The sequence below is a fragment of the Branchiostoma lanceolatum genome, chromosome 9 (assembly GCF_035083965.1).
Source record: "Branchiostoma lanceolatum isolate klBraLanc5 chromosome 9, klBraLanc5.hap2, whole genome shotgun sequence".
Lineage (NCBI taxonomy): Eukaryota > Metazoa > Chordata > Leptocardii > Amphioxiformes > Branchiostomatidae > Branchiostoma > Branchiostoma lanceolatum.
Window position 1 is genome coordinate 874030 of NC_089730.1, and position 18510 is coordinate 892539.

Below are 18510 nucleotides of genomic sequence, written 5' to 3' on the forward strand. Positions count from 1 at the left end.
TTTGTCAATGTGAATGAAAGCTAGAAACCATCCCTTAACAGAGACGGAGGGCGTCACAGACTTCCTGCAACATATGAGCCAGTGCTCACTGAGTCACGTGTCCTATCTGCATAACGTGACGTCACAGAGACAGTGGGTTGTTCATTCCTTGATAAGGACAGGAGTTGATCAGTCGAAAATTTGGGTAAGTCCAAATACTTGTGTTGGAAATTGTAGTTTAACTTTGATACAGAAGCTAGAAATAAGAGGAAGTTCCATATGCTTGTACACCAACATATGTGTCGTAAGAAACGTGCTTGGAAATCCGCACAATTGCCCCGGAAAGGATGGACACCTTTTGATGTAGGCATTGTCTAGAGGTTACGCGCAGATGGCTCAGTCTAGCATATGTCACTATGTGGAGTTAAGTAGTCATTCACATACTTTGTTACTCATCGACAGTTCGATCTTGGCTACCTCGAAACCCGAAGAAGAATAAGACTATGTCCGATATTAGTGATAATGCTTTTCGAGTGGACTCCTCAGTGCCAATCGCCAAGGAGATGTTAGTTCAAATCAGTGAAGAGACGGTCCTCCTATTTACCAAAATACATCAAAATACACGGGATAATATAGCTTTCAGCAAGACATGTATGAACGGCTCAGAACCTGACTTCCTTTTAAAAGACTCTTGAAGTAACAGAAATGACAAAAACGAACGGATACGGACCATGAACTATTGCTCTACTGCATGTTTTGTACCATGTATATGTTATATGTTAAAGTAGGGTTATTAGGACGTAAATGATGCAATCTGTATCATATGTATGTTATATTTTATCTGACCCTTAGCCTCATGACCTCAATGAAAAGCGGCCTGCCTGCCAATTTGAGCTTCTCGTGAATAAATGAAGGTTCAAACAAATAAAGTAGTGTAAAATCTATCGGGAAATACAGAAAGCTTTGATAAGTAAACATCGCAGGGTATCATATTTTGACATAGAATAATGCATGCATGGCCATCGGCAACAACAAAGCAGTCGAAATGCTTGCTGATACCATCGACCTGCTCCGCCGCCATGTTTGTAATTAGTGCTGATTACGATGTTTGTTTAGTGGGGTTTGAGTAATTAGAGCGCACGACCTCCAGTCCAACGTTGATGAGCAAGTCTAGTTCCAGCAGAAACAGTGATCGGGAAGTTCGAAGTTTCAGCTTTGAAGCAACCTGAAATCAACTATGGCAAAATCATACCGACATGTCCAGTACCAATCACAAAATTACATATACACTGTAGCACGAAACGATTTTACGTAATTTTGGTACAAAAGGCCATCATTAGATCATGCTAAACAACCTTGTTTGTATCATCAAAGAGGACAGACAAACCAATAAATCTACAAAGGCTCAAATATCTAATGGAGGTATGAGGTCTCCGAACTGTTATTTGTGCGGTGGGCATAACTGCAAACATGGAGGCAGATGTTTATTGCATTTCTACACCAATACCTCCACCGAGAGCAGAGACTTCGTACGCACAAAATCTATCTGCGTTCACACTCATTTTTTTCAATCGCGATTGAAGTATAATCGCGATTGTTCGATCCGATCGCGATTGAACGCAAAGAAACTTTTGCGTTCACACTGCTTTTCGCCAAGTGGATTAAAGTACGCCGTGATCCGATCGCGATTGAAGCACGATTGAAGCATGCTATCGGCGATCATCTGGTAAATGTTGTTGTTGTCCTTGTTGTCCTTGTTTTGTGTCTATTTTTCCGCTAGACATTGTCACTTGGTGCAGTAAATGTCCCTCTTTCGGTGACATTTCCCCAGTTTGGCCTGCACCTCCTCTCTCCCCCAGATTGCGATGAGGACCCTGGTCTCCTCATCGCGCCATCTGCCACCAGCTGAAGTTGCTGACGGAGTTTTATTCTTCTTCTTGGGCATTGTTGACGATGAAAAGTTGTTGTTGTTGTAAAAGAGCGATCTGACGTGCGGATTGGGTTTGTTTTCCCGCGCGATGCGAACTATGACCCCACGTACCCGCATGTACGACCTCCCTCCCCCGGAACCAGCCAAAATCTCCGCCGATCGCGATGGAATGAATCGTAGTTGTGTTCACACTCAAAATTTGATAGGATTGGATTGGATCCGATCGCGATTAATCCAATCAAACTACCTCCGGAGGTAGTTACAATCCAATCACGATTGGATCGTTTTGGATCGTTCCAATCGCGATTGGGAGCGTTCACACTGAAAAAATCAATCGCGATCGGATCGATTCAATCGCGATTATACTTCAATCGCGATTGAAAAAAATGAGTGTGAACGGGGTCTTATAAAACAATATTTTCATGTCCGAGTGCTAAGTGCAAATGCATAGATGCAGGATACATGATAAATATACAGTAGATTAAAATGAAAATCTGATAAACTCGCTGACTACTCTACTTTGACTAGGGTTTGACTTCTTCTTTGATGGCGGTGAAGAATCAAGCGGCTTATATTTTGAGTATTAAGCAGATTACAATCGGTTAGTTTTAGCAGAAAAAAAATGAGAAAATTGTGACACTGCTTTAAGGAGCTTGCTGTATTCTGTAAATCTCCGGCACTGACAAATAAAATGCATTTTTGCCGACGCCTCAGGGGCGAGCCTAATAGTATAGTATTGTGTGCAGTTTGCAAGAATTCTAGGAATTGTACAGGAATGTGTGCCCAGGAATTTTTTTCTCCATAGGAATATTTGGAATGTTTGTCAGCAGTACAAAAGATAGAAAGTGGGTCATGCATTCCCTTGGGGGCATTCACCCTAGAACGACACATGTGTCAGCCAGATGTGTCAGCCTTATGTTTACATATGGTCCATATAAGACCTCAGATCTACAGTAATATTGTTGTTTTCTAAAGCAGTCTATGGCTGTTACAATTTCTTTTAGATGTCTTAATGCTGGTCCTTACAAGTTTAAAATTTGATGTCCTTCTTCTGCGAACGGGTTATGACGACGTCAAGTTCGAACTGATAAAGATTGTTCACACGCTGCTTCAATTACCTATGCAAACTGAATAGTTAAAGGGCACTAACCCCATTCATGACATCACAAACATGTCCAAGCCATATACCACACGCAGAAAAAATATTTTAAACCAAGGACAGAATCTGGAACGATGTCAAAACCAGAGTGGTAAATCTAAATTACGTTTCGAAACAGTCACCGGAAGACACGATAAGGATTCAGACTTGACAAGCATGCATTTGCTAGACAAAACATATGGCTAAATCTGTTATAGAGTTGGGTTTGTGGCAGCTATTCCCTCTTTGACATATCTTCTTCTCTTGTACTGCCAAGCCCAATATAAATCGGATTAACGGCAGTCTGCGCACACATGGTCATAGGTTAGTACCAAAACAAGTGACTGATACCAATAAACAATGGGAAATAAGAGGAAGGACATTAATTGCCATAGGTAACTGATTCTGTGTGTGCAAAATACAAGACAAGTGGATTTAGTGGGGTTAGTAATATCTACATTTATACAACGACGTGATGGGGCGACTCAATGCAACTTCAGGACCCTCGCCAGTTCAGTTTTGAACCGGGGGAGAAACCCCGCCTCCGCCACTACTGGCTCAAGTTCATTCCACTCTTTGATGGTCCGAGGGAAGAACGAGAGCCTGTAGTAGTTGGATTTACTCGCGATGGTCTGCAGCCTAAGAGCGTCGTTGGTGCGGTGGGAGCATCGAGTCCCCGGGACAAGTCTGGGCGCATGAGGGACAGAAATATGATTGTGCATGATCTTAAACATTGTTGTGAGTTTGGCATTTCTCCTACGGTTTTGTTGGAATTGCCAGCCCAGATGTATCAATCTTGGCTGTGACAGAACTAGTGCGTTGGTAGTTGTTTGTAACATACCGGGCCGCCAGTCGTTGTACCCTGCCTACCTGATCCTGGGTGTGCGGATCCAAAACACTGCAAGCATATTCCACCTGTGGTCTTACCAGGGCCATGTAGGCCCTCTCCTTTGCCACAGTGCTGGCGATCCGCAGGCAGCGTCTAAGCATGCCAAGGGTTTGGTTGGCCTTATATATGCCATCAACATGGCTGCCCCAGGTCAAGTTGGAGGATATGATGACCTTATTTCGCGGTTAGTTGTGGAGACTATACGTGTGAGTGATTGGTGTTTTTCACGATGGAATTGTCATGACTTCATATCTGGACGGGTAGGACTCCATTAGCCACTTGTGCTCCCATGGACAGATACTATCTATACTATCTTCTTGTAGTTCATCACAGTCGGTTTCGTCATGAATTGGTATCTGTAGTATGCAATCATCGGCGAAAGTCTCACCTTTGCACTTACAGCATGCTCTGGTTAGTCATTTATATAGGCTAGGAAGAGGATGGGCCCCAGCACTATGCCTTGTGGGACACCCGAGGTCACTGGCAGTGGGTCAGAGCGCTCTCCATTTAGCACAACCGTTTGAGACCGACCCAACAGGAAGTTCTGAATCCAGACAGGGCTGTTTTCTCTGACTCCATGATAGTGCAGTTTGTGTAGCAGCCTACGGTGTTGGACTTTATCTAATGCCTAAGCAAAGTCCTTAGAAATTAGGTCTGTCTGGATTCCATTGTTCCTGTTGGCGGTCAGGTCGTCTGTTAGTGAGAGCAGTTGGGTCTTGCATGATTTGCCATGACTGAAACCGTGTTGTAGATCGTACAAAATATTGTTTGCTTGGAAGTGGGACATCATTGTACAGGCGATGATGTGTTCCATTATTTTGCAGCAAATGGATGTGAGATTGGACGGTAATTTTCTGGTTTAGAACGATCACCTTTCTTGTATACTGGGGCTATGTTTGCCTCCTTCCAAGCCTCAGGGACGGTGCTTCTGGAATATTACCTGATGGATGGAACTTAGGACTGGGCTGAGTTCGTAAGATATCGATATCGATGTCAACAACAGGTCCAAAACGTGGCCGCAATAAAATAGATTGATACCTACTGCATGTCAACAGGAACACAACAATAAAAGACGTAAAAATCACCATCTTGGCAGTCACAGCGTTTCGAAATTGGGCTGGAATTCAGTGTTTTGACAAGCTTGAAATCATCTTTTTGAGATTGCCTTAGTACTTGAACTTGACTCATAATAAAAGTATTATAGCTATCATAGCATAGCGAGAAGGTTGGTCAATAGATCGCTGTTGTTTTGGTTCATAATCATATCCTACACTATGCAAATTTTTAATGTTTGTGCGAGCCCTAATCTGGGGAAATGACCCCAAAACCTTAATGGAAAGAAAGCTATCTGGAGGGGTTGTGGCCCAAGTACTGCCACAGTGCCAAATCTGAACTAAATCGATTTTTAGATCGTTGAAGCCAAGCAAGGAAAGAGCGAAGGGGCGTCGAGCTGGACTCACCGTTGGACGGCTATATGGTCCTATATTTCCGCTCTCAGAATTGGAACCCGACATCTATATCATCTCTCGCGCGAAGGCTCAGGGTAGGGTGCCAACTTTGGAGCGCGGGGCGTTGCTCTTCCAGCCAACGGGATTGGTATAGCAAGATTGGTATCACCTCGCGCTGGGTCTAGCATCTAGGGGTCACATTTGCGTGCCGCTGCCGCGCTTACTGGCAGCTTACCGGATTGTTTACAATATCGACATGACGAATACAAAGGCGCAAGTTCAGGCCGTTATGTACAGCCTTTGGGGTTCTGATAGCCTGACGAATCGCGCTCCTGGTGGCCAGCCGGTCCTGTGACCGCCATCCCCCAAATGGTCAGTAACCTCCGGCCGAGAGCTTGTGTAAACACAGGCTAGGGTTCTGAGTGTCATGAAGAGTTCACTGCGCATTACACCACGACTGGCGGTTACACATAGCATGTCTCTCATGACCTGTTCAGCGTTACTGAAACAGCCCCGCTCTTTTGCAGTAGCATGTTTGTCTACGGTGAGAAACAGTTATCACAAACAGCACTTTGTCACTCCTGCTACCCGTGATTCGATCTATAAGGGAGGGGCGAAACTGCATTTCTACTTATTCCTTTCATTACGATGACGCCAACAGAGCTATTTAGACAGAGAGACGAAGCAATCCAATTACTTGCTGCCAACGGCAATGTGTCTGTAGTCTCACGAGGTCGCCTCAGGTAAGCTGTGGGGTGACCCCCCATATGTGGGTCAGGTCCAGCAATGAGGCTGAGGGAAATCAATGGAGCAACAGACGGGAACTGATTGTTTTCTTCCCACCGCATACATCATCAAATATCGGTTGGAGACGCAAGATGATATCGAATTGGCTAAAACCTGTGTTAACCGTTGAAAAAGGACCGTGGACCTTAATTGTGGGCTGCAAAAAATCGTACGACGATGGATGAAATTTTGAACATGTTCAAAATCATTTCAGCTGTATTTTTCGACGTAGGACGCTCGGCGACGGCTAATATTACGTGCGATTTACCTGCGATGGACCTGCGATTGACCTAGGTGCACTCAAAAAACCCATCGTACGATGTACCTACGATATATGTGACCACGACTTTATATATCTCAAATATTGCACCCGGTTTTTCACAAACGTGCGACGTACGGCGCTGTCATGACGGAAGAAACCCCCATCGCAGGTAAAGCCCCGGTCACGGTAAACTCACGTCGTACCTACGATGGGGTTTCTTCCGTCATGACAGCGCCGTACGTCGTACGTTTTGGAAAAACTGGGTGCAATAGTTAACACATACAAAGTGGTGGTCACATATGACGTAGGTACATCGTACGATGGGTTTTTTGAGAGTACCTAGGTCAATCGCAGGTAAATCGCAGGTAAATCGCACGTAAAAGTAGCCATCACCGAGCGTCCTACGCCGGAAAATACAGCTAAAGATGATTTTGAACATGTTCAAAATGTTGCTTCCGTCGCCGTACGATTTTTATTGCCCCCAGTACAGACTTCACTACGGCCTTCTTTTTATACCAATGAGATGAAAATGTATACATTTCGACCGTGTTCTGATGGCTTCAGTTTTCCCTGATATTGTCGATGTTGTTGAAAAGTGCAGCCACCAGACCACAGTGGCAACCGGTGTACAGCGCGCCCGCTGAAGAGCCTGCTTTCAAGGCTACGATTTTCCACGTGCCAGATCGAGTATCGCGCACAGGTGATGCATACGATTGTTTCATGGCTATACACACGTGGGTTCATAATCAGATCAGACCTCATTCCCTGAAGAACCTACCCAAGGACTTATGGCGTGACTTCTGTGATGAGAACTATACGCCCGGGAACAGCAGCACAACCAGCAGGTCGACTAGAACTGAGTTTTTCATTGATATTAACGATTGCTTTATGTTGTAAACATATCATCCTGTATCTCTTAACGAAAGAAAGATACTAAAAAGACTGAAACTTTCATTTTGCAGTTTATTGCTGTCACATGCACTTCACTTTCAGAGAAATCCATATATCCGTACATCCCACTAAAGATATGTATCAAACCATAACGAAATGTTGTGCTCCATGATCAGTTGGAATGTTTTCGTTTCACCTTCGTTCTATTTCTTTACTTCTGATTGGTTGTTTAAGGCAAATTACTGTAACGTTTTTTATACATTCGAAAACAAAACTGAATAAGGAGGCGTTCTAATACATTAAAATAATAAGGATGCGATGCAACAAAACGTTATTTTGTCCAAGCCAGTTTGCCCCGGATGTGAAAGGGTGATTTGTAAAGATTATTTCATTAACATATCTTGATGTTGAGGGGTGAAAAATAAAGTTACTAGAAGACATATCTTTATTCTTATGCGTCCCTGTTGTCATAAACTTAAAACAACTAAAGCCATCCTCACCGCACATATCTATACATGCAAATCGGCCTATATCATATGATGCTGCCATGGCAAGGAACCCACAGGGCTATTGTAGTACTGTTTCAGATAGACTCTGAGCTGTTTTCCCTCTGTGTTTGCCACATCCCCCCCCCCCGCACATTTCGCATCTCATCCAACATCCCGGCCTGCCTCCATGCCCCGGGGACAACTTGCCCCTCTGGCCCCTCTTCATCCAAGTCTCTGTTTTGTAAGCCTGGGTACCTTTCTCTCATGACATTATGCAAACATATAGCAGCGCTCACTATGCGCTCGACTGTCCTTGGTTTCTGTAGAAGTCCCCACCACACTCTCGAGCCAACTCAATCAAAAGTGTGTCGTATTGGATCCACGGCCTCACCCACCACCTCCGTCGCCTTCTCGCATGCTGTCTTTCTTGCAGAACCCTGATGAGGGCTGCCAAAATTACAGCTTGCCTTCCCTGTACTCTATTGAGCTGTATCTGCAGCCACACCAGCCTGATTCTTTCTGGTGGCATCACCATCTTGCAAAGGTCATATGAAACGTGCATACATATGAGATGAGCGACACGTGACAAATCGCACGACGTCGGAAAATTGTGACCATCACCCGACGCCCTGCGATAGCTGATTTTACCTACGATTCACCTGCGATTTACCTGCGATTTACCTGCGTTGTACGGGAAAAGCATCGTACGTGCATCGTAAGTACGACGTGAGTTAAGTGTGACCGGGGCTTTACGACGTGAGTTAATGTGACCGTAGCTTTACTCGTTACCGTCATCGGTACATTTCAATGAGGCAGGCATGATGAATATCCATTGTCCCTTATTTTTTGTTAGCTGCTGTGATGAAACGAAGCACAGCCATCACAGTTACGTCAAAATCATGTTACATGTTCTACTCTCAGCTATGAGTAAAATAGTTTATACTTATATGTTATATGTAACATGTTACTCTCTCTTTTGTCATTGGTTGTTGCATGTGTTTCATTTTCATTGGTTGTTACATGCGTGACTGTCTCTCTCTGTAGTCATTGGTTGATACATATGTACATCTGTTTTGATTGGTTATTGCAAGGAGGTTTTATATATAAAACCTCCTTGGTTCTTGCATGCGTTTGTTTTATATTACTCCAGGAAGACTAGCTTCGTACTGTTCATTGTACTGTATGTAAGCTAATGGAGATAATAAAGTATCCAAGTATCCAAGTATGTTCCTTAATCATGTGAATTGATCTGATATTTATTTAAGTATTTCATACTTTGGTTTTATTATATAGGAACTGGTTCATCACAAGATGGACTCCAAGCTGAGTCCAACATGTAGATAAAGAATAAATCAGCATCGTCTATACCTTACCAAGCAGTGGACTCAGATGAAGATAAAAGAATGGGGAGAGGACGATTATACACATGAAGTTCCACAGCATATAATGTAACTTTTTATTTTCAACGTCTGTATTTGAAAAATAATTGTATCTGATAGCTGTTAGACGAAGAGCTGGCCACAGAGACTTTCATTACCTTACCGGAATATGTAGAAAATTGTATTTTGGTCCAATGGAACTATACAGCAGTAAATATTACCTTCCTGATGTGATGGTGTTAATCGTAATACTTAACGTTGGGTAACATAAATTCGCGGGGTACTTAAATTCGCGATTTTTCGAAAACGGGGTATTTAGGGATATGTGCTAGATGCAACATCAGTAATACCGCTAGAAATGCAAACTTGACAGACTAACGTATTCAGAACACTGTCTGAAAAGCTTCGATAACCATGCATTAGAAGTTGGCTACGTCAAAAACTCTCCATCCCTTATTGTCACAGTCTGAGGGCTTCGTGGGAGAATTATACTACACATAGTTGTTCGCTGGTTTATAAGACAAATGTCACATCCGCTTCCTGCTCAACACAATTATTTACAATACAACTTATTAGAATCTCTTTTGCTAACCTACAACTGGACTCTAAGTGTGATTAATCATCAAAACGCCTCTTTGTTGCTACAACCAATGGCTACGGCACTACGGTGAATTTTCCCGCCGCCATATTCGTTACCCAGAATCCTGCTTTTCGGCAGACGACAAACGTTTGCGAGGAACACTTTTTTGTCCAAATGTTGTGTGTGATAGTGGACTGATGGCGATATTTTCCTCAAAGTTTGCTCTTAGCACAAGCAGAAACACATGGACATAGTAGTATTACCATTTCTACGGCATCCAGCTAACGCCCCGATGAATAATGTACAAATTTCCATGACGGTGGGGATCGACTTTGAGTAACGTTCTACCGACTCAACACACGGGTTGTTCCCGGAGGCCTGATGTGTGCGGTACGGCCGTTTTTTCGTGTATTTTTTTTACTTGGACACGTCTATATCCATAGCACTCTCCTCAAGCCAAGGATGGAACGAATAGCTGCTGTATAAAATGTAATTAGCGGTAAGATATTCAAGACGAATCTTCTCTCCCGAATTAATGTTCACCCCCGTCCGACAACACCGTCATTGTGCGTGCGGCGGACGGTAGTTTTAAGTTGAAATATTATGGTGTCAGCACGACTAGAGACAAAATCTACCATATATATGATTGGTGCAAAGATAGTACATGATACTGACAGAATAATAGAAAAAAAGGATGGTTTATTGTTCTGCTAGATTGATTTCAGTCAACCATTATCGGAAAAATCCCGAATTTATGTTACCCAACGTTATATATACGATTTGTCAGAAAATTGTACTTACACAACTCTGATTAACCTACATTAACATGCATATGCAAGTGGTGCTTTGAGTATGTGCATGTCCCCCAGTCCGCCTCAAGAGAAATGGATCACTTCAGTATCAAATTAACTGGGTTTTGAACTTGGAAATGTTGAAATGTTGAAATAATGTTACACACGTACACAGATATGCTGGAAAGATTTTCCCCAACGCCCTTTGGGGCATCGTTAGATTGTGCATGCACGAGTATTTATGAATTTAGTGTATGCGTATTCGTCGCAAATACAAACATATTCTGGGTCGAAATATGTCAAATACTGTAGAAAGTCTGTCTGTTGGATCTGTCTGCATCCGTAGACTGTAGAATGTGTGTAATCAAAAATTCTGTTCTGTAGGATCCAGGGTTTCGGATCATCGGATCCGCCTGCATCCACCAACAATACAGAAATAACGCTGTACGTATCTGTCAGGATCTGGGACAATTTCGTGCAATGCATGGCCCTATATCCGTCGAGAATCATTATTTCCGGATTCTTTCGGATCTCGTTTCTCCCAGTTCGGATATGTTACGGATTCGTCGTCGGATCCGCCTGTATCCGTCTCTTTCTTTAAACAAAATACAGAAAAATTACTGTACGTATCCGTCAGGATCTGTGGAAATTCCGTGCAGTGTACGGCCCCATATCCGCCGAAAATCCTTATTTTCGGATTCCTTCGGATCTTAGGGTTCCGGATAACGTTTCTCCTAATCGGAGCTGTTACAGATTCGTTGTTGGAGCCGCCCGTATCCGTCTGTACCCTCCCCAAATACAGAGAGATCCCTGTACGTATTTGTCAGCATCCGTGCCTGCAGCGGGGAAGAAGTCTTGGGGTACCAGAAATCCGTCCGAGATGCATGGATCGGTGACCACACCTGGAAAACAATCTTTCACCAGTCCACCACCATACATCAGGCTTAAGACTGTATAAATGAACACTGATCTAGTATGTTTTCTTATCATGCATTGTAATGAATCTCGCAATTCAAGCCTCGGGGCTACAAAGAGTCAATAGATAAATGGCACAGCAACAAGTCTGGCATAAATGCTGCGGACGAGTTGTATAAGGGGAAGGCTGGGCATGACTGAAGAGACAGACAGATAAGAGGAAGAGACCCGGGCGACATGCGGGCTGTATACCATATCGCCAAACGGGACCTCATTGACCTCAGGTAGAGGACAGCCACTTCAAGGATCTTCTCAACCGTCCAGATCTCGCTCACTCTCTTTGAAGAATAACAAGTTACCCGGGTATGGATGACATTCAGGGATGACTGTATTGTTAAGTGGATGTAATTGTGTACATCCCGGTCTAAGCTATCGACATACCTAGGATTATGAAAATCCGATGCTCCTTTCCCTATTCATCCTCTTAGGAAGACTTAAACAAAATTTTAAAATCTAATGCTAGGCAAACTTAACATTATGTCACTTCTTTCCAAACACAAGAGCTATCTTCCACCCAAAGTCAAGACCATAGCGTGTAGATAACACGAGATGTCAGAACCAGAAGTTCCGCTGCAGTGTCAAACAATCCGCTAGGGGCCTCGAAATCTGATCATTTCAGGAACCCACATTATCAAGATAACCCACCCAGGCCATTTCAAGTTGTCGTCTGGACACACACCCACCCGAAAGCATAACCTTCTTGACGAAGGTAACAATACCATTCACTTTGATTTACAGGCCACAAAGACAGGTTTAATTCAGACAAGGAGGTTTTAAAAAGAATACGCCCGTACAAGTAAAATGTTAACATAACAAGAAACATTTCTTTGACTAGAATTCGGCAACCTCATATGTCCATGAAATATTTTGAGGTTTTGTGGATTTTATGCAAATGACTTAAAATCAACATGACTTATGCGTGGCGATGTTCACTGTCAACTACTAGTAACCAGCACGTGTCACAAGTATGAAATTCCCGTCATCTATCATCAAGTGGTTTTGCCATTTTTGCATTAATTATGCAAATCAGCTCAAATCCTCCTTTGCATGCTTGGTGTCTGTTTATGTCCCACCTGCTATGAGTAACATGTGTTACATTTATTGAAGTCCGGCTATGGAAAACGATGGAATTATAGAATTGCCTAATCAATTATACAAACCATGTCTTTATCTGCACAATACATATCTTATTATGTACATCTCTTGCTTAGCTATCTGCATGTCTAAATTGCTGGAAATTCGTCTTTCCTTTTGTCAGTTATTCTCTTTGGAATACTTTGACAAACACGCCCCTGCAGTTCCAAAATTAAAGGTTAGTGGTCCCAAACCTGCCCCAGTTTGTCCTCATGCCAAAAGCTATCTGCCACCAAAATGTCAAGACCACAGCATGTCCGGATCAAGAGGTACATTGAAAAACTGCTTTGATACAATGTTCTCTTAAATTATGTAAATATCCTCCTATTTTGCATAAGTTGTGTTTAATTTTGTACATATTTGTCTAAACTACCTACATAACAAAAATCATGAACACCCGTCATTCCCTTCTTGAGTTATCCTCTTCGGAACATTTTGGCAAAAAGGCCCCGGAAATTCCTGGCCGCTAGGAAGCCCAAACTTATGCCACTTCTTCCCAAGCACGAGAGCTATCTACTGGCCAAAAATCGTGACCATAGCATGTCCAGCACACGAGATGTCGAAACCGTTAGTTCTGCTGTAGTACTTTGGGAAGCCGCTAGGGGCCCAAACTCTTATTATGTCCAGTTTTCGTCACACCTTCCAAACATGAAACCAATCCGTCCAACCGTTCATGGGTTATCTTATTTACAGACAGAGAAACATTCAGACACACAAACGCTCCTGAAAATATAACCTCCATGACACATTTCATGGAGGTAACAAAGCTAAGCTGGAGATTGCGTTTCGTTCGTTTCTCTTTGCACCTGTTTTCATGTTTACCTTGGAGGCCATTTCCCTCCTATGGGATGGCCCACTCCTGGCCGCGGCAGAGTCAAAAGTTCACCAGCCTATCTCACGCAAGGTCAATCCCCCAGTTCTCCTGGGCAATTTAAGTTGGCCCTTGCCTTACACACGCTGTAACCCTCAAAACTCACCTCTAAAGTTAACTGCTATCCTGTACCGATTAGAAGCATACAGAAAGAACATCTGATACTGGTGCGCCAAGACTATTTCTGCTTCTTCTCCCAAAACACTTGATCTGTATCTGATCAACCACAACACGAAACTACGGAGCAATAGGTCATTGGATCTTTGCGAATTCTAAAACGACACGAGCGGGGAAGCATTTAGATCTCAGCTGACACACCCAGACGTGAACAGACCGAGTCGCTCGACTTCCCGATTTAATGTGACTCTGCACCTTCACATAATTTTTTTTCTGGGCATCATCTAACGTTAGAGACGAAGAAGAAGGAAGGCGCTTTGTTCGTTTCTTGAGCCATTTCGTAAGTTTCACCTGAAAGGCAAGCCGATTATGAGACTAGGCTTAAGAATAATAAGTCTTGTCCTCGCCGTGTAGGTACGTAATATTGTCAAATCAAACTTTGTAAAAAAAACTTTTGAATGATCGCTGCTCAGTACACCACTGAGAACTATTCTGCCGTGCTTATGCATCCGGAAGTCGTTCCTTGGCGCTTGCAAACGGCTGATCGCCTTTCCTGAGATCACGAAGCGCGTCGGTTTGAAGAAATACATGATCAATGACGACTGTCTTTAGGAACGTTTAAGCACTGGAGAAATCATCCTGGTCTTCTACTTCATCCTAAACTAGCTATAGAGTCTGATGAATATGGTGATTTAGTCTAGTGTGTTTGTCTCTCTGCTCGTGCATCACAATCATTCAGACAGTTGCCTATTAATTCTTCAGCTTCCTAAATAGAGAAGGGAAGAAAACAGGGAAATTATTAGGCTTCCAGACACTGGCGCCAAGTGAGTCTGGCTCCAAAATTAAACAATCATGGAAATACAGACTGTGTACGCGCAAATTAATTTGCTTCTCGAAATTGTTGCATACAGAAGTGACGGAAGGTCTAGACTGAATGGGGTCTGTTGTGACAGATAAATGGAGGGGACGTGGCCTTGGTGGAACGCCACTGCACATATTCAATTCCATCACTCGATAAAAAAGGTCTATGGGGATATCAGGCGTACTTGAAAGAAATAACTTATGCAAAGGAACATTTTGCAAGATGGCCAATACAGCAAATTGATAAATGTTCGCGGTGGTTCTATGCTTGCGCTGATCGATGACCGCGAACTCATTTCACCGCGAACATATGCCATGTCGTGCATTGCGATTCTACAATTGTTTCCCAGTTCCACCAAAATCTATTTATCCCTCCCTCCCTCCTTCCTTTCTTCTTTCCCTCCTTCTCACCTTCATTCTTTCACTTATCTAAGCGCACAAAGAGACTTGATGCATCTGAGTGTTTGTGAGTCCACTTACTCCGGCAAGCGTAATTACCTTCGCCGAGAAGGTTATGCAGAGGGTAGCGTTTGTGGGTTTGTGTGTAGTGGCACAGAATAACTCGAGAATGCCTGGATGGATTGTCTTGGTATTTGTTATGTTGGTAGGTTTTGATGAGACCTGAAAACGATTAGATTCTGGGCCCCCTAGCGGCCTCTTACGGTACTGCAGGGGAACTTCCTGTTTTAATATCTCGTGTTCTGGACATGCTATGGAACTTATTTTTGAGTGGTAGATAGATCTTTGGACAGAGAGTAAGTTGTGTGGGTTTGGGCCCCCTAGCGGCTTTTTTGGAACTGCAGGAGCAGGTTTTGTGTCTGACTTTGAAAGGGAATAACTCAAGAAAGGCTTGATGCATGGTAATGATTTTTGGTAAGTAGATAGCTTGAGTGAAGATGTACATGATTAGATACTTATTATGCAAATCACTATCTAATTTGCATAATTAATGAGGAAAGTTTATACATCCGCCAAATTCCATGATAGGACTATGAAACATGTGACATATGTAACTGAGGAAGAGAGAAATATTAATTGATATGAACTATGCAAATGAAGACCTCATTTGCATAATTAATGAGAAAATACTATAACAAGATGGCCTTGATGGATGGTCATGATTTTTGGTATGTAGATAGCTTGTGTGATGCTTAGTATGATTGGACGATAATTATGCAAATCAGATTCTAATTTGCATAATTAATGAGGCAACTTTAAAAATCCGCTTTGTTCCATGATATGACTGTTCAAATTGTAACTGAGGAAGAGAGGAATGTTGATAGATAGAAAATATGCAAATGTGGGCCTAATCTGCATACTTAATGAGAAACTTCTATAGTTCCACACTGGCAAATGACGGCAATTTCATACATTTAATAATTTGTGGCATCGGGAAATTATGTTTATGGATGGATTCGTTGATGAGGGTTAGACATCCAGGTGATAAGATACGCCAAAGATAGTTAGTCAGGCAACTGGACAAAATGTTTGTTGTGTCGTGTGACGTAAGGGATAGAACATTCGACTGTCAAACAAGGGGACCTCAGTTCGATCCCGGGCTGCCCCCAGACGTGTCTGAACATGCGTCCCGACGTTGTGCCCTTGGGAAAGGCACTTAACACGACTTTCCTCACTTCACTCAGGTGTAAATGAGTACTTAGCTCATCTAGGGTTAGGGACGTCCCTCGGATAGGACGTTAAATGAAGGTCCCGTGTTTGGGGGGAGCCCCAACCCGCGCACGTAAAAGAACACAGTCACACACCTTTCGAAAAAGAGTAGGGGCATGCCCTGGTGTACGATGGTCCAAAACCTTACAGTCGGTATATAGGTTACAAAATCTTCAGCAAGTTGAAGTTGGTAGCCTCTGGGCGCTTGACTCCATAAAAGGAGTGTTGCCCAAAACCCGATCAAGATCAAGTAACTATTTTTGGCGTATGGACGGATTGTATTGATATTTGATAGTTTAAAAGAGATCACTTCCCTCTCAAGTACGTCTAGGAGACATATTGACGTATAGACGGAAAGACCACTGTCTAAAGTTTGCCAAAGCCCTGCTCAATTCTACGACTCACTTGACTACCCCCGCCCGCACAGGGGCGAGTCATATGGCAGGAAACTCGCAAATTTAAATGTCGTACTTCTCGCTTTATGAACACCACTCTACCATATTGTGTAAAGCTCCTGAACTCTTTGTAAGCAACGAATCCAGTGTGTGAATACCTTTTACCTTCGCCGAGAAGGTTCTGTTTATGTCAGCGGTTGTGTGTGTGTGTGTGTGTGTATGTATGTGTGTGTGTGTGTGTGTTTGCAATGCAAATTATGCAAATTATGCAAATAATGACTTGATTTGCATAATTAATGAGGACAATCTATTGTTGCAGTGTCTCCCATGATAGGACTTTGATACATGTAACATATGTAATTGATGGAAGGTGGAACATAAACAGATATCAATTATGTAAATAATTTGCATAATTAATACAAAAGTCGCATATTTCATATGATGTGTGGTAAATGATAGTAGTTTCATTCTTGTGACAGGCTTAAGTTAGTTAAAGGTGGTCCTAGCCATGCGTAGATTATGTCAATGTGTAATTCATTTGCATTAGTAAACATTTCATGGGGGTATGAGTTTTCCAAACACATGTTTGTTTGAATTTGCTGAACTTGTTTGTTAGTGAATCTTATTGGTCTGTTTGATGGTGTCAGTGTCCGATGGGCTTGCATGGGATGGACATAGCGGCGGAAATCTAATAGTTGACATTAGAAAATCTAGTTTCCTTGGTTTAAAATGATGAGAATTCTACCATTCAATTTCCAAATCCAACGTAGATAGAGGTTATGATTGTAAAATATGCGTGATACCAGTTATACCAGAAATAATTTCCAAATAATCAAGGAGGAAATTCTATCGTTTCTGTATGTATGAACTCACCACAAAAAGTTAGAAAATTTCATGTCGCTTGATCATATCTCAATGTATTGTTTTACATCATATATTATTGGAAAGCTTTTTTATTGCCTTTGCAATAATATTCCATTTGTTATGATCGTAAATTTATAGGTTGAACATCAAGGCTAAAAAGTCGTAAAAAATGCCGAAATATCTCTTGATCATACGTCTGTTTTTTTAATGATTATGGGTTATGTGTTATCAATTTTTGATCGAAGTTGAACTATAAATTGTCAACACAAAAGTTGGACTTACCCAAAGTTTCTACTGATCAGCTTCAGTCTTTGTCAAGCAATCCACTGCTTCTGTGACGTCACGTTATGCAGACAGGATACTTGACTCGGTGGGAGTGGATCATAAGTTGCAGAAAGTCTGTTGCTTCTTCCTCTTGCAAAAAAAGTTCTCGTCGTCCAAGATTCTTACTTTGTCCAGTGAAACAGAGTGACTATGTGACTCTATGTGTAATGTATGCGTTGTGAAACTTCTGAGGTTGTTGAACTTGGGCGTTTGTGTTCAACGAACCTGGTCTTAAGTGATATTTCAGTCTTTCCTATGTAAGATTCCATGCACGGGCCTTTGATGTTATGACCTTGGCACTGTTTGTGATATTACAACTCCACACTTACGTCGATGAAGGTTAGACATCCAGGTAATACGATAGGCCTCCACCAGGCCCTCTTACGGGCGTATGAATCGTAGAATTCGGCAGAAAAATGAATAATTAGCCAGTAGAGTCAGTCCACAGTGAAGATCACATTTCGTCCGTTTCGCCCGGACCCTACAAGTGAAACCCTGGCATAGTTAGTCTGGTAGAGACTAGTAATACGATACGCCAAATAACAGTCAACTGGATATTCCTGCAGTTTCAAAAAAAAAAAAAAAGCCGGTAGGGAACCAGACGCCAAACAACAGTTACTGAAGTAACGTTAACTGGATATGGTTTTGGATTATTCTCCTTGGGGGTTTTGTCCTTGGTTGCTACTAGTATGTTGCAGAGAGTTTTGGTAGGCTTCAAGCAAAGCGTAATTCCATGTGAT

The 18510-nt window shown here is 42.6% G+C and overlaps 1 protein-coding gene across 3 annotated transcripts in view; it reads left to right on the forward strand.

The window, feature by feature from the left end:
• LOC136442758 (pappalysin-1-like) overlaps positions 1-18510 on the forward strand; it is a 79600-nt gene that overhangs the window by 1856 nt on the left and 59234 nt on the right. The window lies entirely within an intron of this gene.